Here is a 25,624-nt window from a genome sequence, read left to right as displayed (position 1 = left end):
AAAGTGAAAATTGCCCCCCGTGGAGCCAGCAAGCTGTGCCTGCGATTTTCATCCATCGGTAAAGGGCAGAAATTGTTCAGGTGACCACCCTCCTAGGAGGAGCTCCAAACTGGGCAGGCTTAGATTGCCTTTCTTTCAATTTTTTTTTTCTTTAACCCTTTGCTGGCCCCTTTTCCTCCAGGGGTGTGAGTGCTCCCTGAGATCCATGCTCTGCCCAAGTATGTTTGTGTGAGGTTCTGGTAAGTGTTGTAGATGTACCAAAAACTAGACTTTATGACTTTCTTCCCATAAAGCACTGTTTGTGAACACTACTGAAAATGAGTGGATTCTTGTAAGCCATCATGGCAGGTATTAGGTGCTCAGTAATAGCTCTCTCATTTTTTTGACATCAAATTCATTTCTTTCAGAATGAGCATTTTTGTAAAAACATTTCTGGGAATCTACCAGGTCAGGCTGGGAAGGAGAGGTCGTTACTGTTTCCTTCTCGCTAGTAAAGATGCTCTGAAGGTAAAAATGCTTTATTCCAGTAGGATCTGGTCTGTGAGGCCAACTGCTGGGTTCACCAGGAGCTACTGGAGGACGTCTCTGGACATGTGCTTGCTGTAAGGCCCTTCCTGCTGCTGGTGACACCCCCAACTATTAACTCTGTATTGCCTTTCCCACAGGTGGGCTCATTGGCCTAGTGCTGTCCTGAGTCCCAGAAGAAATGAGCCAAGCAGTCAACTGTCCTGGGACCCCACTGGGAGGAAGGGTGTGGGGGCTGACCCAGAAGTTGAAGACCTGGCACTGACCACTGGACTTGGGAACTGTATCTGAAGCCATATTTCTGTAACTTTGATTCGTTCTTTGTGTCCTGGTGCTGATCACTGGGCCCTTGCTCTTTCTGTTCAGCGACTCCCTGCTCTCACAACAGCTAGGCACCTGTTACTAAGTTTCAGAGCTTGAGTTTCCTCCATGAGTTCTGGTTTGCTTCATATTCTCCTGAGTTTCAGTTTTGAGTACCTGACCGGCTCTCCCTGGTGTCAGGTTTGCCTGGGTCCTGCAGCCCAGTGTGTCAGGCAGTGACCCCTCAGTGGTTTGGGCTCCCTGTGCTAGGTCTACTTCAGATGCTGTCCAGAACCCACAGTGCCAAAAAAGCATGCCTTTTTGGAGTGGACTTGGAGACCCCGCCTCATTCCCTTGGCCACTCCTCCTGTCCCCAACTCTAACACTCATCTGTCCTCCTTGGCTGGGGGTTGGCTGTGAGCCCCTTGCCTCTGCCCTTGCTTACTGTAAGCTCTGCCAGGACATGCTTATTTATGATACATTTGCTAGTGCTCTGTTAGTGTCTTAGGTTACTACATGAAACTTTAGACAGAGGATCCTAATTTATGATCTATTTTATTGCTTTATTTAATTACTGAGAGTTTTCACTTAACTAAATATATAATCACTTAAATAACTATATTTGAGAAATAGTTACCAGATTGTCTCTGATGATGTCTTTTTTCTTGGAGATGAATTTCATGCTGAGTAGATTAAGGTTAATTCTGTAGATTATTTGTATTCTTCATTTGATGGCTTGAATGTAGACACATGTTCCAAAAGTAGTATGTTAATATTTTCACAAATGGCCTGATTTTATAGATAAGATAAAGATAAGGAATTATCTTTATAGAATTATGAGCCTAATCCAGGAATAATAAATCTAAGCAAATGGAGAAAACTGCCATTTTAAAATTATTCCTGTTTCCTGTAAGAATATTCATGGCAGCACTCACTCATTCACTGAGTGTTTCCTGAGTGGTTGCAGACGACCTCGTGTCCATCAACAGAGAACTGGTTGAATTATGGTGCATTGTACACCAGACTCCTTGCAGCTAGCGAAGACAGCAAAGTCCTTCTACATGTGCTCTCATGGGAAGGTTTCTAAGACATATTATTAAATTAAAAAAACTAAAGTAACCTCCAAACAAGGCATGGAACAGGTTATATGACATCCTGTCTGTGCTCTTAAAAAGCTGTATGTACATATAACAGTATGTGTTTATCTATGTAAAACATTCATGGAAAAGTACACACGTACGGGCAGGATGAGAGGTAGGGATTGATAGAATTATATTTATAAAACATTTTATTTTCCTGTGCTTAATTTTTAAATCCTGCATGATTTTTTTAACGGTAATTAAGAAAAAGATTACTTTTATGATATGGCCTCTGTGGATGGAGATTTGGTGGTGGTTTTAAGGTTTGCAGTGTTACATCTTTTTAAAAATATTTTTATTTATTTGAGAGAGAGCATGCGTGTATGCATGCATGTGCGAGAGTGGGGGGAGGGGCAGTGGGAGGTAGAGAAGGAGAGACACAGACTCCATGCTGAATGCAATGCCTGATGCAGGGCTGGATCTCATGACCCTGAGATCATGACCTGAGCCGAAATCAAGAGTCTGAGTCAGCCAGGTGCCCCTTTGATGACATTTGTTTTATTAGCAATAATCACACCTCGGATAAACCTCATTGGCTATGATACTGCCACTGCGCAAAGCTTGACATTTGTTTTAGATACTTGACATTGCTCTGTTGAGGCTCTTTACTGCTTATGCCCTTTTCTGCTATTTCTGGTTGGATTGTTTCTATTGCCATGTCTTCAGGTTCTGTCATCTACCCTTCTGTAGTGTGTGATATGTTGTTAAGCCCATCCAGTGTTTTTTCCATTTCAGATATTATATTTTTATTTTCTAGAAATTCTATTTGGGTCTTTTTCATGGTTTATATTTCTCTCCTTTATATTCACATTTTCCTTTAAATCCTTATACAAATTTATAACCACTTTAATGCTCTTTTTGTCTGCTGTTTCCATCATCACTGTTATTTTTGGGTCTGTTTCTGTTAACTGCTTTTCTTCTGTTTACAGATTACATTTTCCTGCTTTTCCTTACATCTAGTAATTTTCTGTTGGATGCTGGACATTGTGATTGTTGTGTTGTGTGTGTGGGTCTGGTATCGTCTTCACTTAAACAGTGTTGGATTTTGTTCTGTTGGGCAGTTAATCGACTTGGTATCAACTTCATTCTCTCAAGGCTTGTCTTCTAGCCCATCCGGAGGTGGCAAACTATGGCCCCTAGGCCTCATCTGGCCTCCCACTTGTTTTGATAAATAGTGCCTATGGGAATACCGCCATGGCATTTATCATCTGTGTTATTTTCATGCTACAGTATCAGAGTTGAGTAGTTGAGGTGTTAGGCCTGCAAGACTAAAATACTTACTGTCTGGCTCTTTCTAGGAAAAATGGGATGACCCCTAGTCTAGAGAAGCCTTTGCTCTGGGCCTAGGTTAGCCCTGTGCCTCAGGTGTGGCCTGTTTGGGCTTTCTGCTGAGTGTTCTGGATGTTTAGTAAGGTCTCTTCATTCTGACTTGTTGGAACTTGGATTGCCAGCCTCACCCAGTAGCTGTTCTTTGCTTGGCCTCCTGTGGTCTTGCTGACGCATGCTCAGCCTAGTGCTTCGCCAAGGACATGAGAGACGCCATATAGATTTCTGGACCCCATGTAGATAGCTACATGGAGGAGAGCTCTGTGTAGCTATCTTCCAATTGATACTCTGGGCCATCTGGCCCAGGTCTTTCAGCCTCCATGAACTCTGATCTCTCTCCTCAGCTCAGTGATCCTACTTTGCTCTGCTTGGAGCCCCGTCTGTCCACGTAGAAAGCTTGGTGATTATGGGGCTCACCTCATTTGCTTTCTTTCTCTCAGCGACCATATTCCTGTACTGTATGTTGTTTGATGCTGAAGAAGTGTTTTATATGTTTTGTGCAATTTTCTGGTCATGTATGGTGGGAGGGCTAGTCTGGGATTAGTTATTCCATCTTTTCTGGAGGTGGAGATCTTCCTCAGTATGATACCACAGATGAGCCACAGATGAGTCATGGAAGATAGGATATGTTGGAGAGATGAATGTTGCACAACTATATCACCTTTTATTAAATAGATTAGTTGATAGTTGATTCTGTACTGTTAATAAATAGTTATGTGTTAGAGTTGTTCTTTCACTGAATCTAATTTTTCCCCCAGTGGCATTTCACTTTGCAGCTTAAATGTGGCATTAAAATTTAAGATTACATTGGTGTATCAAATTAATAGTACAGATCAAAGATTGTAAGAGTTCAGCTTGCAGGATCCCTAGACAGGTAATTTACAAGCCTAGATTTAGAGTTCCTCCTTTCCCGATAGAATCATGTGCATTTCATTTGGGCTTTATAAAGCCAGGTAGGTCAGAGGGTGAAATGGAAATAATTGTTTAACATGTAAGAGGATTTAAGAATAAAATCCTTTCCTGTTTTGGTGTTACAAATCTAAATTTGGCACTTTGTCACGCAGTCTTAGGAGTGCTGGATGTGACTTGCTACCTTAAGGGTTTAGTTACTTGCAGAAATCCTCTTTCAGTGTTAATAATCATTACAGCGTTGGAAGGGCAGTCTAATTACTCTTTACATTTAGCTGTTTTATTGAAGAAGATTTTTTTCCTCACCTGATTCAATATGATTTTCTTTTAAAAAATTATGAGGTGATAAAATGCATAAAATGTCTATTTATAATTTAACCAGTATTTATAAAAACTATACCCATGTAGCCTCTGTCCAGGTCAGGAAATAGACCATTGTAGCCCTTTGGAGTCCATGAGTCTTTTGCCCACGGCACAGTTACTTCTTCCCTCCAAGTCTCAGCTGCTGTTCTTCCGTTTCTGGGTGAGATGCACTTCTTCACTTTTCTTTATGATTTTCCTACCTATGCGTGCATCTCTGGAAATCGTGCTTCAGTTTTGCCACTTTGAAGTTTATATGAATGATGCATTGCATTTATGTTTTGTGTGTTGCTGCTTTCCTCAATGTTAACATTTGTCAGATTTACCCTGGTTGTTCAGAATATGCGTAATTAATTCATTTTCACTTCTGTAAAATATCTCATTACATGTCTGTGTCACAGTTTATCCCATCCCACTCCTGAATGATGTTGAAATGAACATTCTTAAATGTTCTGATGTGCTGTGCAGTCGCGCGTACAGGTACAGGGTAATTGCAAATTCTCTTTATTAAAAAAAAAAAAAAAAGCCTGTTCAGGTCTTCTATTTTTCTGTTGTCATCTTTCTCCTACTGATTTTAGGAGCTTTTGTGTATTTTGGCTGTGTATCAAGAAAGCTTTCTGGGGATCCCTGGGTGGCTCAGCAGTTGAGCACCTGCCTTCAGCCCAGGGCGTGATCCTGGAGTTCCGGGATCGAGTTCCGCATTGGGCTCCCTGCATGGAGCCTGCTTTTCCCCTTGCCTGCATCTCTGCCTCTCTCTCTCTCTCTCTCTCTCTCATGAATAAATAAATAAAATATTAAAAAAAAAAAAGAATACCTTTCCACTCTGAGGTGTGTCTTAATGTTCTTTGTGGAGTCTTTTGGCTTCTCGATTTCAGTGCTGTTGGTCCCTCACTCTCGTTAAGCCTAGTGCTTGGGTGGTCTCCTGTCTGACCTGGGAAGGCCTTGGACTTTCTTGCATGTGTAGGTCTTTATATGCTTTTGTGTGGTGTAAGGTAGGGGTCCCATTTCTGTTTTTTCCCATGTGGATTTCTGGTCATCTTGGTGAATTTTGCTGAGAAGCTTGTCCTTTCCCTCATCTGTAAGGCTCTGTCATGTGTCAGGCGTCCATGTCGACGTAGGTCTGTTTGGGGCTTTCTCTTCATTCTTATTAGTCAGCCCTTGCTTAATTGCTAGGCTTTATGGAACACTGTGTGAGGGAGGTCCTCACACTTGTTTTTTTTTTCTCTTCTCTTCTTTTCAAGATTTTATTTATTTATCTGACAGAGAGGGAGAGAGCACAAGGGCAGAGGGAGAGAGAGAGAGGCAGGCTTTCCACAGAGCAGGGAGCCTGATGTGAGGCTTGATCCCAGAACTCTGGGATCATGACCCGAGCTGAAGGCAGAGCCACCCAGGTTCCTTACTGGCACTTGTTTTCTTTGAGAATGTCTTGGTTGTTCTTCCAATAAGTTGAGGAATTAGTTTGCAGGTTCAAAGAAAGATAATGTGTTGGATATTGATGGAGATTGCATTGGGCCTATATTGCAGTTTGGGGAGATTTGCTATCTTTACAAAGCTGAGTGCTCCAGTCCATGAACCTGGCATGTCTTCATTTCTTAGGTAGGTCTTCTTTAATTTCCCTAAATAAAGTTATTTATTTTTCCCTGTAGAGGTGATGCCTGTCTTTTGTTGGATTTCTTTCAGGTACTTGATGTTATCATGATGCTTTCCTAAATAGCATCTTTTAAGAATTGAATTGTTTGGCTGTGTTAAATTTTTTTTTCTAGTATGTAAGCAGGTAACTTATTTTTGTATGTTGTTTTATAAGCAGCATTCCCGGTGTCTTCCATCTCATCGGGAGTCCTGCGGCCCATGCACGCACTCAGCTTCCTACCTCCTCCCGTCACACCTGTGTAAGGCTGCTGGGCTTGCAAAGGCAGGGTGTGTGGACACAGAGTAGCCAGACCTCAGCTTCCTACTGGCTCACCTGCTTCAGGTGCTATCCCCTGGATCGGATAGCTGGCCCCGAGCACCAGCCTTCCCCATTTATCTAGGGAACTGGTGTTTGGAGGAGTCAGCCCTACTGTGCTGCCTTCCTTTGTGGCTCTGGGGACACTTCAGGCTTTATGGAAACTCTTGAGCCACAGGAGATGATCCCCCAGTATGGGGAGTATCTGTTCTATTAACGCTTGGTGGTACCTGCCAGTGAAGCCACAAAATCCTAATTTTTCCTTTGTAAAAAGAGTTTTTAAAAGTCATGATTTAGGCTTTTATTTTTTTTATTTTTTATTTATTTATTTATTTTAAAGATTTTATTTATTTATTCATGATAGTCACACAGAGAGAGACAGAGAAGCAGAGACACAGGCAGAGGGAGAAGCAGGCTTCATGCTGGGAGCCCGACGTGGGATTCGATCCCGGGTCTCCAGGATCGCGCCCTGGGCCAAAGGCAGGCGCCAAACCGCTGCGCCACCCAGGGATCCCTGATTTAGGCTTTTAAAATGATATTCTGTTTTGTTTTTCTAAAGTCGGTTTTGAGAAGTTATATTGTTAACATTTTTTTGGAGGACATTGTCCATTGTATCTAGATTTCAAATTTGTGGGCATAAAGTTCATGTATCTTCCTGTGATCTTTTAAAAGTCTTTGGATCGTGGTTATGTTCCCTTTTTATTCCTGACACTGAGCATTTGTATGTCTGCTCTTTCTATTTTTTGTTAAAGATTTATTTATTTATTTGAGAGAGAGAGAGAGGGAGAGCATGCACATGCATGTGAGCAGGGGCAGAGGGAGAGGGGGAGAGTGAATCCTCAGGCAGACTCCCTGCTGAGCGCAAAGCCCAATGCAGGGCTCAGTCCCAGGACCCCAATATCATGACCTGACCTGAGATCATGACCTGAGCCGAAATCAAGAGCTGGCGGCCAACCAACTGAGCCACCCATGTGCCCCAACTTTCTCGCTGTTTTTGCCAGAGGATTGTCACTTTTATTAGTCTTTCAACTAACCAGCTCTTGGCTTTGTTGATAGGCTATAGTTTGCTTGGTAATAGTTTATTTTTAAATCTGATCATTTCCTTGTATTTACTTTATTGCCTAGCCCCCCCCCCCCCATTCTTGAGGGGGAAATTTTTTTTAAAGACTATTTATTTGTTTATTTATTCATGAGAGACACACAGAGAGAAGCTGAGACATAGGCCGAGAGAGAAGCAGGGAACCCGATGTGGGACTTGATCCTGGGACTTCAGGATCATGCCCTGGGCTGAAGGTGGGTGATCAACCACTAAGCCAGCCACCCAGGCATCCTGAGGGGGAAATTCTTGAGATGGATACTTATTAATTCCCAGTCATTTGTCTTTTCCATTTTTTAAAAATTTTATTTGAGAGAGAGAAAGTGAGTGTGAACATGAGCAGGGGAAGGGGCAGAGGGAGAAGCAGTGTAGAGCCCAATGCAAGGCTTGATCCCAGGAACATGAGATCATGACCCAAGCCAAAGTCAGATGCCTAACTGACTGAGCCACACAGGCACCCTGTCATTTGTCTTTTCTAACAGAGGCATATAATTATAAAAATTTAGATTATGAATTATATAAATATATAAATTAAATGCTTATTAGTTGCATTCAGTGAGTTTTGATATTTAATATTTTTATTGTTCAGTTCAAATTATTTTCTGAATTTCATCTTGACTTCATTATTAGCTTTTGGAAGTGTGCCTTGTGATTTTTAAACATAGAGGAATTTTCCTAGGATTGATGTTTGATTTCTTACTTAGTTGCATTTTGAGCAGAGAATGTCCGTATGACTTCATCAATGAGGTAATGGGTGTACTGCATGTCTGTAGGGGAGCCCTTTACCCCACTGACCTATGTGTGTGGCGCCCCCTGGTGTTGTGGGGTCATTGACTTGCACAACTCTTCATGTGTGTGCCTATGCATTCTGAATTTTAGTCCCTTGAAATTTGTTGAACTTTGCCTTAAAAACTTGTATTGATCAGTCTATAAATGCTCCTCCTGTGCTTGGATATATGGTTTACCTACAGTTGTTGGTGCCACATCCTGTTTGTGTGCATTGAGTCAGATATTTTGTTTCTGGTGTTCATCTTCACCGACTTCTCTGACTTCTATCAGTAACAGAGGGAGCTGTATTAAATCCTCTGACCATGTTTGTAAATGTGTCTTGTTCTCTTTATGGTTCTTTCCGTTCATGGTTTGTTTATATTTAGAGGCGATGTTATGTCATACATCTCTGAAACTGTCTTCCTTGAGCACTGGAGTCTATGCTGTGACAGAGTCATTCTCTGTCCCCAGCTGTCCCCTTATAGCTTTGTGCTGTAGGTCTGTGGTGTCTCATTAATGTGGTCACACCAGTCTTCTCTTGTTTGGTATTTTCACTGATTATTTTCCTATCTCTTTATTTACATCATCCTTTTCGTATCCTTATGTTTTTCATGTTTCTTGTAAACAGCTTGTAGATAGAGTAAAAAAAAATCTAGTCCGACAACTTTTGTCTTTTAATTGGAACATTTAGTCTATTTATCTTTATTTGGGCTTAAATATGCCGTCATTCATATATATACATGCGTATATACATATATATATATATATTTTTTTTTTTTCCTGCCAGCACTTTTTTTTTTTTTTTTTTTAAGATTTCATTTATTTATCTGAGAAAGAGCCAGAGAGAGAGCACAAGCTGGGGGAGAGGCAGAGGGACAAGCAGACTCCTCACTAAGCAGAGAGCCTGCCACAGGGCTTGATCCTAGGACCCTGGATTCATTACCTGAGCCAAAGGCAGACGCTTAAATGACTGAGCCACCCAGGTGCCCTCTTTTTCTTTTTTAATATACCTTTTTATGGATTGAAAATACTTGTTAGTTTCTTTCTCCTTTACTCTTTTTGAAGTAATGTACCATTTTTCTCTTGTAATAATTCCCTAACAATCACAGTAGTAATACTCAAAAACACTATAAAGTAAATTAAGACCCTTATATCCTTTTCCTGGACAACTTCAGTCGTCGGATGATCCATTTAACACTTTTGTTTCCTGTGTGCCAGTGTTGTGTGTTTTATATCTCTGTGTTTCAGCACCATGAGTAATTTTTTTAAAAAAGATTTTATTTATTTGAGAGAGAGAGAGCACAAGCAGGGGGAGCAGCAGGCAGGGGGAGAAGCAGACTCTCCACTGAGCAGGGAGCCCGAAACGGGGCTTGATCCCAGGATCATGACCCAAGCCTAAGGCAGACGCTTAACTGACTGAGCCACCCAGGCACCCCACCATGTGTAATTTTTAGTATTCTCATATTATTCAGTCAGCGTACTTTCAGGTTCGTGCACATATTTGTGACACTTTGTTCTTCATTCCTTTTTGCACCTTAGACCTTTTATATGGGATCACTTTTATTTTGGTAAGAAAGATTTTGGAATTTCCCATCACAAGTGTCTACTGATGGGAAATGTCTTTACTGATTCCTGATTCTTTCAGTTTGCTTTCCTTGGGCACGGAGTTCGAGGATGAGGGTCCCTTGCAGCACCTGGGAGGCACCATCCCATTGCCTCCTGCTTCCACTGTTGCTCAGGAGCAGTCAGCTGCCGGAAGACTGCCGCTCAGGCCCCCCATCCCCACACTGAAACTAATTAGATACGTGTTCACTCTCTTTTCTGTGTTTCTCTTCCATTTCTGTTTTGTCCTTTTGTGCTGCATTGTGGGCAGGACAGTTTCTTCTTACCCAGTTCAGGCGATCTCTCTGAAGCTACGACTGTGCTACTATTAGTCATCTACTGAATCTTCCCTCATTCTGTATTCTGTTTCATCCTCTCAATCTACTGAGTTCTTAATATTGTTTGTTTTTTGTCATTTTCACTTTTTAGAACTTTGGTTTACTACTAGATCACTTTTAAAAATTTCCTTTTTGTAGTTATTTTAAATTTGCCTTTTAGTTCATTTGAATATATAAGGATGGCATTTTATTATTTGTCTGGTATTCCAGAAGTCTTCTGTTTTGTTGTTTATGTTAATCATTGCCTCTGGTAATGCGTTTATTTTGTGTGGTGCTTTGTTATTTTTTGTTACTTACTGCTTTTGCCTTGGGAAGTGATTTGCAGGGATGGGCTCAGGATGAAGGTGCCTTCCCCCAGGCTGGGCTCTTGTTTGTTTTGCAGGCTGTTCGTTCAGTCTGGGATGATGGTAAGCTGTGTTCATGGACTGAGCTCCCCTGGGCCACCTACAACTAGAAGCCCAGCTTGTAAACTTGCACGGAGGACACAGAAAATGACACGTTGTTGGATTTTGTGTAAAATGTCCAGATTTGGCTATGGTCGGGGATGGGAGATGGAGAGTGACTTCAGATGGGCACCACAGTTCTTTATGGAGTGATGGGAATGCTCTGAGATTAGATGCTGGTGACAGTGGCAAATGCCCTAACCGAAACCCTCGGTTGTATGACATCTGAAGTATAACTCAGTTCAGCTGTGTAAGAAGTGCATGAAGGCCACCTGTGGCTGTGTGTCCACAGGGCCACCTTTTGTTCCTTTCCTGGCCCTGTCATCGCCAAGTGCCCAGGGGTGCTTGGGTAGGAGGAGAGGTGGTGCCTGCTATACCTCCCTGCCCTGAGAGCACAGCCTGTGGGGTCCGAGCTTACAGGGGAATCTTGCCTTAGTCTTCATGCTCTGGGCTCCCTGATTCCTCTTCCCCTCACCTGCAGATGCCCTGGGGTCTGCTGTTGCCTTGGAGTCCCTGCTCCCTTAGATTCGGATCTTGCAGTTTCTTACTGTCTTGAAGACTCCTTGACGCTTTTAAGGAGGTTGCTTGTCAAAAGAAAGCAAAATATTTGACCGAGGTGGTCTCTTCCTTGCCTGCTACTGCCCTGTCACCCAGCATCATGAGACTAGGCCTGGGGAGCCCTGTCCTTATCGCGGGGTGTGGAGGTCCTCATCTGCTTAGTTGCTTCCTGCATCCTATTAAATATTTCCAGTGCTTATGGGCCCCTTTCTTTGTCATTTATTAATCAAACAAATGATACAAAATAGTTCAGTAAGACACAGATGCATAAGAAGGGAGAAAGATTGCTAGTTAAGCATTAACAGTAAAATGTGTGAAATAGTCCTTTTACTAAATTAAAAGTACCAAAAAGCTAAATTACTGAGTTAATGAATTAAAGTGAGGTTAATAAGATATTTGAGTTCAAAATTTATAGTGTATTAATTTGAATATAAATAGTCACAGATTTTTTTTTCCAAAGATTTTTTATTTATTCATGATAGACAGAGAGAGAGAGAGAGGCAGAGACACAGGCAGAGGGAGAAGCAGGCGCCACGCTGGGAACCGACGCAGGACTCGATCCCAGGCCCCCAGGATCAGGCCCTAGGCTGAAAGCAGCGCTAAACTGCTGAGCCACCTGGGCTGCACGAGAACCAAGGATTAATTAATTAATTAATTTAAGATTTTATTTATTTATTCATAGAGACCCAGAGAGAGAATGAGAGGCAGAGACACAGGCAGAGGGAGAAGCAGGCTCCATGCAGGGAGCCCGACCTGGGACTCAATCCAGGGTCTCCAGGATCATACCCTGGGCTGCAGGCGGCGCTAAACCGCTGTGCCACCCGCTAAACCGCTGTGCCACCCGGGCTGCCCGAGAACCAAGAATTTAATCTTCAGTTGTATCTCATTTGATTTAGTTACTTTGTCTGGTCTTTTAAAAAAAAAAAAAAAGACTAAATCAAAAGATGCCTGATTCTTTTAGCCAGCTTACTTACACTCCTTTCCAGCTATGCCATTTAAGAATTGAATGAGCGAGGAGGGGGGTGGGGGGGCGGTGCCTGGTTGGCTCAGTAGCCTGGGCATCTGACACTTGGATTCAGCTGAGGTTGTGACATCAGGGTTGTGAGATGGAGCCCTGTGTCAGGCTCCACCCTCAGCTGAGAGTGTGCTGGAGATTCTCTCTCTCCCTGCCCCCTGCTTGTGCACTCTCTCTCTCAAATAAATTTACCTTAAATGAACAAAAAAGAATGGGATGAGCAGACATTCTGAACCTTTCATCAAGTCACAGATAAGAACACAGTATGGGATGTGACTAGGGAATTATGTCATCAGGAAGTCCCTTCTGTCAGTCCTGGCCCCCTGGGATCCATTACCATCATGCGGTACCCTGTCTCAATTTTTAAACTTTGTCTATGAGCTTTAGTATGAGAAAACTTGTCCAAATGTCAGTGGAAATGGTGTTGTTGGTGATGGCTCTCTTTCTAGGTAAGTTCCTGTGCACCTAGTGTGTGCCATGCACAATTTAAGTGCTTTATGTATATTAAGTCCTCTGATCCTCCCAATAACCCAATGAGGTGGATACCAATCTTACGGATGAGGCACATGAAGCATGGAGCAGGAAGGAAACTGGCTTCGGGTCGTGCAGCTGGTAGAGACATAGCCAACGTGCAGACCTGGTGGCCGTGTGTGAAGGCTGTACTTTCCTATGTGCTGTGTTCCGGGAGCATGTCTGTCTGTCTCTGGTGCCTTTCTCAGAGGGGCCCTGGAGCTGCAGGGCTCCCCAGAGGAGCTGGATGAATCGCTGAAATCTAGAGTGGTTTTCATTTATCATTGAGAAGATGTGTACTTAATGACAAAACCGTCAATTTGAACACCATTCATGCATCTGAAAACATTTAGGTGTTTTAGTTATTGAAGGCAAAATGTGGCTTAACACCATGATGTGCTGCCAAAAACAAACGAATCAAAGCTTGAGTGTCATCTTCTGGGTACATTAACAGAGTGCAATGCCCAGAATGAGGGAGGGGATGGCGTTCCTGTTTATAAGCTGTTTTTTTTTTCTTTTTTAAATAAGCATTATATTTAGAAAGAATGTACATAAGTTGGAATTTATTAAGGTGTTTGGCCAGGATTGTGAAGGGAGTCAGGGCGATCTCAGCAGAGGAGGTTCAGTTAGGGTTGGGCTGTGTGACCTAGAGCAGAGTCTTTTGTGGGCACTGGGGGTGGGGCGATGCCATCAGAGTACTCATTCTCCTGTGGTGTAGACGTAGTTTTTATCCTGAGTTTACAGAGGACGGATTTAAAAAAAAAAAAAAAGATTTTATTTTTCATTCATGAGAAACACAGAGAGGCACAGAGACACAGGCAGAGGGAGAAGCAGGCTCCCTGTGGGGAGCCCTATGTGGGACTCTATCCCAGGACCCCAGGATCACGACCTGAGCCGAAGGTAGGCACCCAATCACTGAGCCACCCAGGTGCCCCCAGAGGAGGGAATTGAAGGGGCAAGAGGTGAAGTAATTTGCACAAGGTCCTGGGAACTCAGGCCTGACTGTCTCCCAAGTCAGGGGGTGAGCTGGGGAAAGACAGGGGACATCTTCCAGTCCTAGGTTTTGATCCAGGTGACAGGGCTGACTCAGTACTCTCCCCAGTTTCTATTGCCCTAATGTGATTGTATGCATCTTCTCTCTTTGACATGAAGGGGTATGAATCAGGATCCAGTAAAGGAACTGGAACACATCCCAGCTATTGCGACAGAGGGGGTTTCCATAGGGCATTGGTTTCTGAGGAGTTGAAAGAGCAAACAGAGCCTCCAGGTATTAGTTACAGGAGGCAGTCAGCAACCTGAGAGCTGGGGAATAAGGTAGGGGTTGGAGTTACTAAAATCTAGAGGATTTGAGGAGGGGCCCAGGAGTTGGGGGCTCAGGCCACTGAAGTAAGGATACAGGATGCTGACCCCTCTGCGGGGTGTGCAGTGAGGCCTCCTGAGGGGTACAAGCAGAAAGGACCCAGGCTTCCTCCTGTCACCTAGTCATGTCCCTCTAGTGTCCCCAGTGGCGGAACCCTGAGAAAGCCCCCTGGGAAAGGAGCAGTCAGGCCCGCAGCCCTGGTGCTTGCATCCCCAGGCAGAGGCCAGGAAGCAGCAGAGGGTTTGCTTTGTAAACAAGGAGCTGCCCTTTATCTGTCTCACTCAGGTGTTGTTATTCCTATGTAGAATCTTGCATCATTGTCTACATAGGCTTCCCCAAATGAGGGGCTTTGAGAGAACTTTGGGACCCCTTCAAGTTGCCACCCCAGCACGGATGGCATGGGTCTGATGAGAGCCCTGCAAACACAGGGTCACCATGGATGGGGTGGTAGGGGGACGAAGATCTAGTCTTTTCTTCAAAGTGGGGGTGGCGGGTGGAGAGTCAGAGCCCAACCCCACGTGAGGACACCAGAAGTGAGCCTGCCAGCCTTGCCCTTGAGTTGTTTTCGGATCACAAAGAAAATTAAGGTATTTCAAAGAGGTCTGTAATCTATGTTCAGTCTTTGTTGTAAACTGTGTTACTAGAATCAAGAGCATCTCAGTACACTTGTGTAAAGTTCTTAGGTTGTTCACTCTATTTCTGTCCGTGGTTGTTCATTCCAAGATTGTATCTTCCCCCGGGAAGAGAACCCACAGCTTTGCATCTGTAATTGGCTATTTTGGAAGGATATTTTCTGTATTTTAGAAGGATAACCAGAATTGTAAAGTAGTCGACTTGTAAATGTTTAGAATAGAATCGATCACTTGATGTGCATGTAGCTTCCTTAAGGGCAGGCTGTGTTTGCTGAGTTTATTTCCTTTTCCGGGAGAATTTCTCCGGAATCACACACACATATTTCTCTCCCCCTACCTCTTTTTTGCATAAGAATTGAGATCATATTTTAGAGACTGTTTTGTGTCCTGCTTTTTTCTTTTTTTTTTTTGTCCTGCTTTTTTCACTTAAAATCCACATGTGTGTATTACCCTTATCATTTACACATTCTTTAAAAACTTGATTCTTAGCGGTTTCATAGTAACTTAAAGTTATTTAATATCAAAGTTTACAGTTACTGGGATGTACCTATACTTTTTATAAGCACCTTTCTTCTGTTAGATATTTAGGCTGTTTCTGACTTTTCAACACTGTAAGTAACGTTATAATGAGGATCTCTGTAGGTAAATCTTTGTCCCGATTTCTGGTGGTTTTTTTAGTTTAGGTTTCTAGAAGTCATGCACACCTGGATATGAGCATATTAGGGGTACTGACATAGTTTGCAAAATTGCTTTCATGAATGTGTTTTAATATTGTTTTGGTAGAAAATTTAAGGTGCAGTCGGGCTAGCAGATCAGGAGACAATCAACCATTGAAAAGGTAGTTTTATTACAGTTGCCAAGGGAAGGGGGTGAGCCCTGCCACAGGAGGCCTGTGGGGGAGCCCTGGGGTCCAGGTGGCAGAGGTTGGAGGGGAATGGTGGGTGGGTGAGGGTGTTTACTAGGGTTTCTTTTGGGAGGCACAGGCAGGCAGGGTAAGCAGCTTGATGGTTGGCTGGTTTGAATAACCTCCCTAGGCCCTGGGGCTCAGGGGCTGCCCACAGCTGTCAGTCAGGCGCCTGGTCCTGGGGCAATTAGGGCAGGGGGATAGCGGCCCAGAGCTGAGAGCCTGGTGAAGGAGGTCACACCAGAGTGGATTCTGACGCCTCTTGGGTTGGTTCCCACTGGAAAGGCTGTTGTTGACTACATTGAGGAATTGGGTAGCCTGGGAGGGCCATTGTGGAAGCACCAGAACTCAGAAGACACAGATTTGAGGCTTTTATACACCCCACTGGTGGGCCTGGATGCCTCTTTCCCAGTACTGTTGCCAACCCTTGGCATTGCCACCAAACACGTGTTTGCAATTAAGTAGATACCTGGGCATTCTTTTTCAATTGCACTTTTCGATTGCTGGTACAGTTGAACATGTTTACATGTTTATGGGCTGGCTGTGCCCCTACTGTTATCGTCTGTGCCCTCTGCCCCCGTTGAGTAAGACAGAGAGACAGGTGCCTGCCGGGCATCGCTTGTGGGTGGCTCCGTGCTGCCCGTGCTCTGGGGTGGTTCTGTGCCTTTCATGCAGCCTAGGGGGATATAGCTCATTGCTTGGGTGTTGACCCTGGCCTATAAACATTTCTGTCAGCTCCTTGGATAAAGATTTGGAAAGTGTGTTTACCAGGTTTGCTGATGATACAAATCCGGGAAGGACAGGTGGTAAATGTGGTTGACAGCATCGGGATTGAACACAGTCGTGCAAGGACGAGGTGCTGGTGGAGTGTGGCCGGATAGGTCGGGGACACATTGTGAGTCCTGTGTTTGGCTCCTTCCCTCCTGCTCTCCCTCCTGCCTTCTTCCTTTCCTTCCTTTCCTTCTGTTTCTCTGTTTCTATTTATTCCACCAGTTGTGCCAATACGGATGAACGTGTAGTAATCCACGTGCAAAGACGACCTAGGGATGTTTGACTGCTGTATAGATCTCCGTTCATGGGCTCCTGCATGCCTGTCACTTGGGGACTTGAGACTGCATATGGAGTATCTTATTTACTTCTGGATGCTCTATTCTGAGACACATTCACAGAACAGACCAGATATGGGATGGCTGCAGGCAAGTGGCTAAGAGCCTGAGTAGTCTTGGGAAGCAGCCCCTGGAAGTGGAGGCCCTCCTAAGGAGAGTTGGAAAGTGTGGGGATGGAATGGGGGACAGAAAGCCAAGGAGGGATGTGGCTGGTCCCCCTTCTAGCCCCAGAAGGGCTGCTGCTGGGCATTTGCAAGGGAGCAGAGTGGCCTGCAGCTCCCGAGGGGCTGCTGGGGACAGAGCCCACAGCCAGTGCCTCAGAATCCTTCCCCAGTTGGACAGCCAGCTTTGTCATCTCACTTGTGTTGGAAAGGTTCCGGGAGTAATTAGATGGCCTGGGATGTGGTGGTTTCTGTGTTGCTGGGAGGATGCTTCACGTAGTGAAGAAGGGTCGCCAGGTGGATCTGGGTGCAGAGCACAGCCCGCTCGTTCTTGGCTTTGTGGCCTCAGACTGATTGATTCTTTCATCGCTCCGAGAATCCTTTCCCCACAAGTAGGATATTGATACCTGTTTCCTGTGACTGATGTGAAGGTCTAAGGAGGCAGAGCCGGTACGTCCCAGGGGGATGCCGGGTGGATGCAGAGTCTCCGTAGCTCTAAACCTCAGAGACTGCGCCTCTGAGTGCCCACATGTGCACGCATAGCTGACACACACGTTGATTATGAAGACGGCAGCAGGGCAGACGGGTTGTTTTATTTTATTTTAATTTTTAATTTTTTAGATTGTTTATTTATTTATTCATTCATTCATTCATTCACTCATGAGAGACACAGAGAGAGAGAGAGAGAGAGAGAGAGAGAGAGAGAGAGAGAGAGAGAGAGGCGAGACACAAGTAGAGGGAGAAGCAGGCTCCCTGCAGGGAGCCCAATGTGGGACTCGATCTCGGGACTCCAGGATCACACCTTGGGCCAAAGGCAAGCGCCAAACTGTTGAGCCACCCGGGGATCCCAAGGGTTGTTTTAAATCCTGACACTTTTCATTAGAAAATGTATCAGAAATTTTAGCTTCACATATAATTTGAATTCCTGTTGGAGCATCTGCCAATAAAACAACAACTGACTGTGCAAGCTCACTGCTTCTTTCTGGGGCACATCACACTCGGTGCCTGGGAGGAGTCCTCCGGCCGAGCTCCATCACCGGCTTCCCCGTCCTTCAGAGCCTTTGTCTGTGACCACAGTTCTAATATTGGCTGCCTCAGTCTGAATCGAAGTGACACAGGAGAGTAATTAGGTGTCCCTCAGAGGGAAGATACCGTGTAACAGAAACCAGGGTGTTGGGATTGGCTCTCCTGATGTTCACACCCATACGATTTCCAGCTTGTCACTGGTTGTGGGCACACAGAAGACATTTGGTTTGTGCTGTGTTAGTCCGTGTTGTGCAGAGACTTAGGTATTTGCCTGGGCATCCATTTCATTGAAGGCAGTGGCCAGAGAGGATGTTTTCTTTGTTCTGAGGATGTGCTGTTCACTATTCCCTGGCTCCTCTGCCCTCTTGGACCTTCATGGCTGGGTACAGCTGCCTGTTGACTCAGACCAGTGGAGAGTATGTGGTTCCATTCCTTTTACTCATAACCGCTCTGGAACATGGCCCTGACTCATTTGGGGGCAGGGATGGATAAGGCAGGGTTCTCTAGAGAAGTAGAACCAGTAGGCTCTGTGTGTTTGGCTCATGTGGTTATCGAGGCTGGCAAGTCCACACCCTTGGGGCAGGTCAGCAGGCTGGTGGACCCAGGAACCAATGTTAATTCAAGCCCAGAGACCTCTTTAGCCTGGGGAAGGTCAGTCTTATAGTCAGACTTTAGCTGATTGGATGAGGCCCACTACACTGTGGAGGGCATCTCTTTCCTCAGGATCCACCATATTAAATGTTTATCTCTCCCAGAGCCACCCTCACAGGAGAATGCTGGACCACACTGGGTGCTGTGGCTCAGCTAAGTAGACACATAAATGAACAAGAGCTCTTTCTGCAGAGAGTTAGGCTTTTATAGCTGCTGAGCCCGGAGAGAAGGCTACCTGGAGGCCGTGCCGTTCCTGCCAGGTTGGGTGGATCCAGGCAGACCCACATTTTTACATCTTTAACTTTTTTGTTTTGAATGCAGTGTTCTTTCTGAGTTATAAAGGGGAATAAATTAGCATCCTGAATTGCACTTTAATGAACTTTATTTTTTGTTGGTTGGGATTTTACTGAGAGCTACAGAGAAACTACTCACCTGGGGGTTCTGAGAAGCGTTGTGGAGTGCTGCATTTTTCTTTGAGCTTTTAAGGTCAGAACTCCTGGGAACTAGAAAAAAAATATGTAAAAACATAAACATTTGAACTTTGTAGGGTGACTCATAAATAACTGCCTTTCAAGATGAGTGGGATCCTTGTGGGAGAAGCACTGTGGTGTTCTCCTGCCTACATGGAGCTGAGGGTTCCCACAGGACCCTGTCGAACCCTATATGTGGCAAGTCTGGGAGGAGTGTGCCTTTTCCGCCAGGTGCCCCTGACCTTAGTACAGTGACACAAGTGATAGAAAGTCTCATTTTCTGCCTGTCTTTCCTTCTCCATTTCCTCGTGACTTCTCCCTTTTCCAAGGACCACTGGCTGAAGGATATTGGGATGTAGATGCCATCACTGTGCTGCTACTTTGATCTATTATTTATTTAGAAAGATTTTTTATTATGAGAAAATGGGAATTATGTTTTGAACTTTGAATTAAAATCAAGTCTTTGGTTGCTGGTGAGTCATGGAACTTTATTAAAATAAATGATCTCCAATGTGTTGAATATTTACTGACAAGATGCTACCAAAGTTCAGACATTTAAAATGAGCCACATATTATTTATACGAATTCATAAAATATAGAAGGAGCATGAGCTGGCCTCGTTGGATTTTGTATTCTTTCTCCCAGCTCCTTTACACTTTCCCAAAAAAGAATGAGAATTTGCTTTTGTGTGAATAGTTACAGAAAGCTGGGTAAGAGGGTCAATTGGAAATTGAATTAAACCCAAATTATATAACACTGTTCTTAGCTTTATAACGTCTTGTTATTGTTCCAGGGCTCTAGTGTATTATTTTTTCCCTTTGTATTCTAAGGCGTCCAGAGCCTCAGAATGCAGCACATCTCTGGGGGTGCTTTTGATATCATTTGTGCACATTACTACTAACACCCAAGTTTATGCCTCTCGAAGAATTATATAGTTTGAGGACAATGGTGTTCTCAAAGTGAATTTTATTTAGGGCTATATGCATGTAGTTTAAAAATGAGACGTTTTATGTTATCTAATTGTGAAGAGGAACCTGGAGATTTACTTAATCTAGAAATTATTTTTGGATTAGGTTTTAAAATAGTTGAATGCCCATTAAATTGTATAGTGACTGGAAGTTCAAACATTGCAGTATTTATGAATAATATGCATTCTAAATCTGCCTTCTTTTACAACCTAGCCATTGACGCAGGTCTGCTCAGAATCCTTCAATCCAGTGCGTTATATATTGTTTTGAAGTGTTTGGAGTTCTTAGCTGTGGTTGTGAGCTAACATTTCCAGCATACATCATAATGTTGTTTGCAGTCTGTCAGAGGTGCTGAGCAGCCAGGCAGATGGAGGGGCTGAGAGGCAGGGTGCTGAGAATCTGTGAGGGCATCAATCCGCAGGTGCTGGCACAGATTTAATTGTTTGGTTCAACTGGGAAGTCATATGTTAAGTCCTGCCTCAGCCCATCCTGATCTGTCCTACAGATGCTAGTTTTATACGGGCCTATTTTTCTCTGAAATTGAGCCTGGGAGACAAAAATCTGTGCTTGAGTTGTCATAGATTTTGCTAAATTGAGACTAGGGGAGCTGGTTGGATGGCTTCTAACCTGCACTGGCGCTCCCTTCTGTGGTAGCCACGTGGTGATCACAGGTGACAAATTGGGAAGCGTTACCTTCCAAGATGTGGATGTCTGTTTTCATTCTACACTCTTTATGGCCAAAAGTCTGCACTGAAGTTTTCTTTTAAAGAAAGTAAGAATTAAAAAATAAAAAGGAGAAAGAAAGAACCATAGGAAGGCTTGGACAAGTGTAGCATATGGGCCCTCTTTTATGTTTCTATAGAGTCAGTCACTGTGATCAAGCTGCTCTGTCTGCTTTGTGAGATACCAGGTCCCCATTAGCCTTCAAGGACCGTGGTTCAAGCCCCTGGGTAAATACAAGAGAGCAGCCCCGAGGTGACTTCTATCCACCTTTTACACAAGCCAGGCTCAGGGAACAGATGAAAGGTCTGTCCCAAAATTGAGTGCCCAGATACTTCCAGTTTTTTAAAGATCTAGCTCAAATGTCTGATTTTTCCTCTGCTAAATTCTGTGTGTCTTACGGGCCTTATCACTTTATGCTGTGTATTATAGTGGCTCACATCCCTCTGACTAGGTATTAACATTCTTGATGGTGAGAAAGGCCTCCTTCCCCCATTAGGGGACAGAATGTGTTGTAACTGGACTTTAGAAAATGTTTCTTGGGGGTAAAAACATGAGCCAGTTGTGTATCACTTTATCTGTGTTTTCTTTAACCTTTATAAGTTTTCAAAAACGTGCTCTATATGCGCAAAGATGCATCAAACAAATGTAGAGTGAAATGAATATCCAGAAAGTGACGCTGGCACTGTTGCCGGCCGTGTGTCAGAGCTTGCGTGTGGAGCACCTGTGGTGAATCTGCTGTTGTGTAGCAGTAGTTGTTTATTCATCCTGTTGCTGAGGTGTGCGCACCACCAAAAGGACTGCAGTTTACTCATTCATCCCACAGGGGTTGAAATATTTAGGTTGATGCAGTTTTTGTATATTAAGAACAGTGCTGCTATAAACATTTTTGTGTATGTCTTTTGGTTAGCGTATACATGGACTCTCTTCAGGGGGAGGTGGATGCCTAGGGGTAGAATTGCAGGCTACTAGGGTATAACAGGCTCAGTTCTAGACGATACTGCCAAATGGCCTTTCAAAGGGATTGTCCATTCTGCCATCGGTGTGTGTGTGTGTTCGGGTTGCTCTGTATTCTGGCCAACACTGTTGTTTTCACTTGGATGTTCTTGTTGGCTTGTATTTTGTTGTGATTTTCATTTTCATTCCTTTCATGGCAAATGAAATCAAATCCCTTTTCATAGAATTACTGGCCGTTTGGTTAGCCTCTTTGTGAAATGGCTGTTCAGGGTTTTTGCCCATTTTTTCTGTTAGGTTGTTTCTTATTGATTTGTAGATGTTCTTGATATTATTCTAGATTAAGTCCTTTTTAGATGTGTTTGATGTATGCCACATTTCTTTTCCGACTCTAAGTTTTTAATATTTTTATGGACTCTTTGGATAAACAGGAATGCTTATTTATGTTGTAGTTGAATGTGTGATTGTTTCTCCCACGGTTCATGCTTGTGTTTAAGTCTTTTTCTACCCTGCGGTCACAACTTTGTCCTGTAACATAATACTAAAGCTTTATAGTTTTGCTGTTTGTATTTAGATTCATAGCTAGAGTGACCTAAGTACCAGAGTGCTGAGAGCACCACTCCTGGTTCATACCTGCTGTCCTGGCATAATTATTCATGGCATCCCTTTTCACTCTAAAGTGTGCAGCTTGGATGACCATTTATCTTATGAAACTATTGCCTACTTTGTATTGGTTTTTACATATGGTGTGAGGCAGGGGTCCAGTTTCATGTGAATATGAATATATGAGAAAGTCCTAGCATTTCTTTTATTGTAAATGATTATCGTTACTTCTCTGCAATGATGTCTTTGCTATTAACCAAGTCCTGGATTTGCTTGGGTCTGATTCTGGCCCCTCTCTGCTGGCTTGGGGACCGGTTTGTTTCTGTGCCAGCATCACACACTCTCTGTGGCTTCATGTAATCTCTCTGTGGCTTCATGTAATCTGAACAAGCAAATGGTCCCTTCCTGATCCCCTCCCGAGAGTATCTTGTCTCTTCACATTTCCATGGAAATTTTAGAATCAGTTGGTCAAATTCTATAGAGGGGCAAAAGGACTGTTACAATTTTTTGGTTTTTAAATGTTTTTTTCATTTATTTTAGAGTGAGAGAGAAAGAGTGCATGTGTGCTGGTGCATGGGAGTGGGAGGAAGGGCAGAGGGAAAGAATCTCAAGCAGACTCTGTGCTCAGGGTGGAGCCCGGCGTGGAACTCGATCTTGCTACCCAGGGAGCATGACCTGAGCTACAACTAAGAGTTGGATGTTCAGCCAACTGAGCCACCAGTCTGACACCAGTTCTGAGTCAGAAGAACATACTGCAATTTTGATTGTGGTTTAATAAAATCTGTAGGACCATACATCATTTGAGTAGAGAACAACATATTTCAATGTTAAGTTTAATTGTCCATGTAGAAGTCTTTTGTAACTTTTGTTGAATTTATTCCCAGATATTTGAGTTTTTAAATGCTATTTTGACAGTATCTTAGACATTTTATATTGTTCTGTTGCACAGGATGCAGTTGATTTTACTGCATACTGATTTAGTACCCAGCAGCTAAACCCTCTTATTTAATATTTATCCACATTTTTTTTGGATTTCTGTAAGCATCATAGTCTTCTGCAAGTAATGACAGATTTGTTTTTTTTTTTTTTTTTTTTTTTGTTCCAATCCTTATAGTTTTCCTTTTCTGTTTTTACTTGTATTCCATTAACCAGGACTGGTGTTGAGTAGAAGTGGGGGCGTTGTTAGTTTGCTTCTCATCTCACAGAGGGAGCTTTCCACCTTTAACTATTAAATGTGATTTTTGCTATAATTTTTTATCAGATTAAGGAATTTTCCTTTTCTTGCTGAAGAGTTGTTTTTATAATGAATGGTTGTTGAATTTTATTAAATACTTATTCTGCATCTACTGAGATGATTATGTTTTTTCTCCTTTCTCATGTAGTGAAATGTGAATGCATGTGTGTGCATGCACACACAGATGCACAGTTTTTATTTTTATTTATTTTTTAAGATTTTATTTATTTATTTGACTGAGAGAGAGTGCACACGAGTGGGGGAGTAGTAGGCAGAGGGAGAGGGAGAAGAGATTCCCTGCTGAGCAGAGAGCCCGATGTGGGACTTGATCCCAGGGACCTTGGGATCATGACCTGAGCTAAAGGCACTCAACCCACTGAGCCACCAGTTGCCTCCCATATACTGTTTTTATTTTTATTTTTTATTTTTATTTATTTATGATAGTCACAGAGAGAGAGAGAGAGAGAGGCAGAGACATAGGCAGAGGGAGAAGCAGGCTCCGTGCACCGGGAGCCCGACATGGGATTCGATCTCGGGTCTCCAGGATCGCGCCCTGGGCCAAAGGCAGGCGCCAAACCGCTGCGCCACCCAGGGATCCCCCATATACTGTTTTTAATGGTCAAACCTATTTTATATTTCAAGTAAAACCCAATGTGGGCATTGTGACTTATGCTTTTTATGCATTGCTAGGTTTGGGGTTTGCTTATGATTTTCTTAAATCTGTGTTCTTAATGAGAATGAACTATATGTATATGTTTTTCCTTGTACTTTTTTTTATTGAGTTTTAATACCAAGGTAATGCTAGCATTAAAAAATGCACATTTGGGGAAGGTTTTCTATTTTTTTATTCTCTGGCTTTCAGTAAGATTTGTAGAACTTTCTAGTTATTCATCAGGGTCTAGAGTTATTTCTGTGGAACAGCTCTTGATTATGATTTGTTTTTTTAAATGGTTGTGGAAATTTTCATGTTTTCGATGCCTTCGTGAGTTGGTTTTGGAGAGCTGTGTTTTTCTAGGAATTTGACTTATCTAATAAATTGAACAATTTAGTGACCAAACATTGTTTCAATTGCCCTCTCTTGTCAGTGTGTGTAGAGCTTGCTCTCTTACTCTTGATAGTGATGATTTGAGCCTATTCTCACTGCCCACAGCAGTTTCTGACGATGAGTGTGACGTCGATGCAAGTGGCTGTTTGATGTCGCAGCAGGAAGTGCATCAGTGTTTTCAAGGTCTGCATAACTTTGTGAACCAGTCTTCCCCAACGTGACCAGGGTACAGTGTCACAAAATCACATGCAGGCCCACAAGCCCCCCTGAAAACACAAGGTGGAGCACCAGATTTTAATGTAACAGTATGAAAAGAGCCTTGAAATGGTTTCAGACTCTACGCTGCAAATAACCTTTGAGATCATACCACTTGTTGAGTTTTGGTGTAATATCAAAAAATACTGATGGTTATTTGAAGATTGTAGAGATGCAACTACATGTTTGTATGAGGATGGATTGTTTTCCCTTCATATACTGCAGTCAGGAAAGCATGTTGTTACAGACTGAGTACATAGCAAATAAGAGAATCCCGCCTATGCCCAGTCAGACATTGAAGTGATTTGCAAAAATAAGAAATCTTGGGATCCCTGGGTGGCGCAGCGGTTTGGTGCCTGCCTTTGGCCAGGGCGCGATCCTGGAGACCCGGGATCAAATCCCACGTCGGGCTCCCGGTGCATGGAGCCTGCTTCTCCCTCTGCCTATGTCTCTGCCTCTCTTTCTCTCTCTCTGTGTGACTATCATAAATAATAAATAAAAGAAAAAAAATTTATAAAAAAAAAAAGAAATCTTGCTGCTCTTCTCAATAAAGTCTCTTTGTTGGGAAGATAGTGTTTTTTTTTTTAAATAAAAATATATTATTTATGTTAATATGTAATAGGTTTGTAATTATTAATTTTAAACAAATTAATAAAAGTGGAAAAAACCCCTCAGTTTTAACTAGCAACATGATACGCATT

The 25,624-nt window shown here is 43.2% G+C and overlaps 1 protein-coding gene and 1 non-coding gene across 5 annotated transcripts in view; one reads left to right on the top strand and one right to left on the bottom strand.

Annotated features, from left to right (window-relative positions):
• RPTOR (regulatory associated protein of MTOR complex 1) overlaps nt 1–25,624 on the top strand; it is a 333,192-nt gene that overhangs the window by 19,209 nt on the left and 288,359 nt on the right. The gene's annotated exons all lie outside the window — the stretch shown is intronic.
• On the bottom strand, nt 2,391–2,526 carry LOC119873528. Its single transcript, XR_005365118.1, has one exon. It is a non-coding gene; the product is annotated as a U4 spliceosomal RNA (small nuclear RNA).

Source organism: Canis lupus, chromosome 9 (genome assembly GCF_011100685.1).
Source record: "Canis lupus familiaris isolate Mischka breed German Shepherd chromosome 9, alternate assembly UU_Cfam_GSD_1.0, whole genome shotgun sequence".
Taxonomy (NCBI): Eukaryota; Metazoa; Chordata; class Mammalia; order Carnivora; family Canidae; genus Canis; species Canis lupus.
The sequence above is the reverse complement of the archived record's forward strand: the minus strand, read 5'-3'. Positions and strand labels throughout refer to the sequence as shown.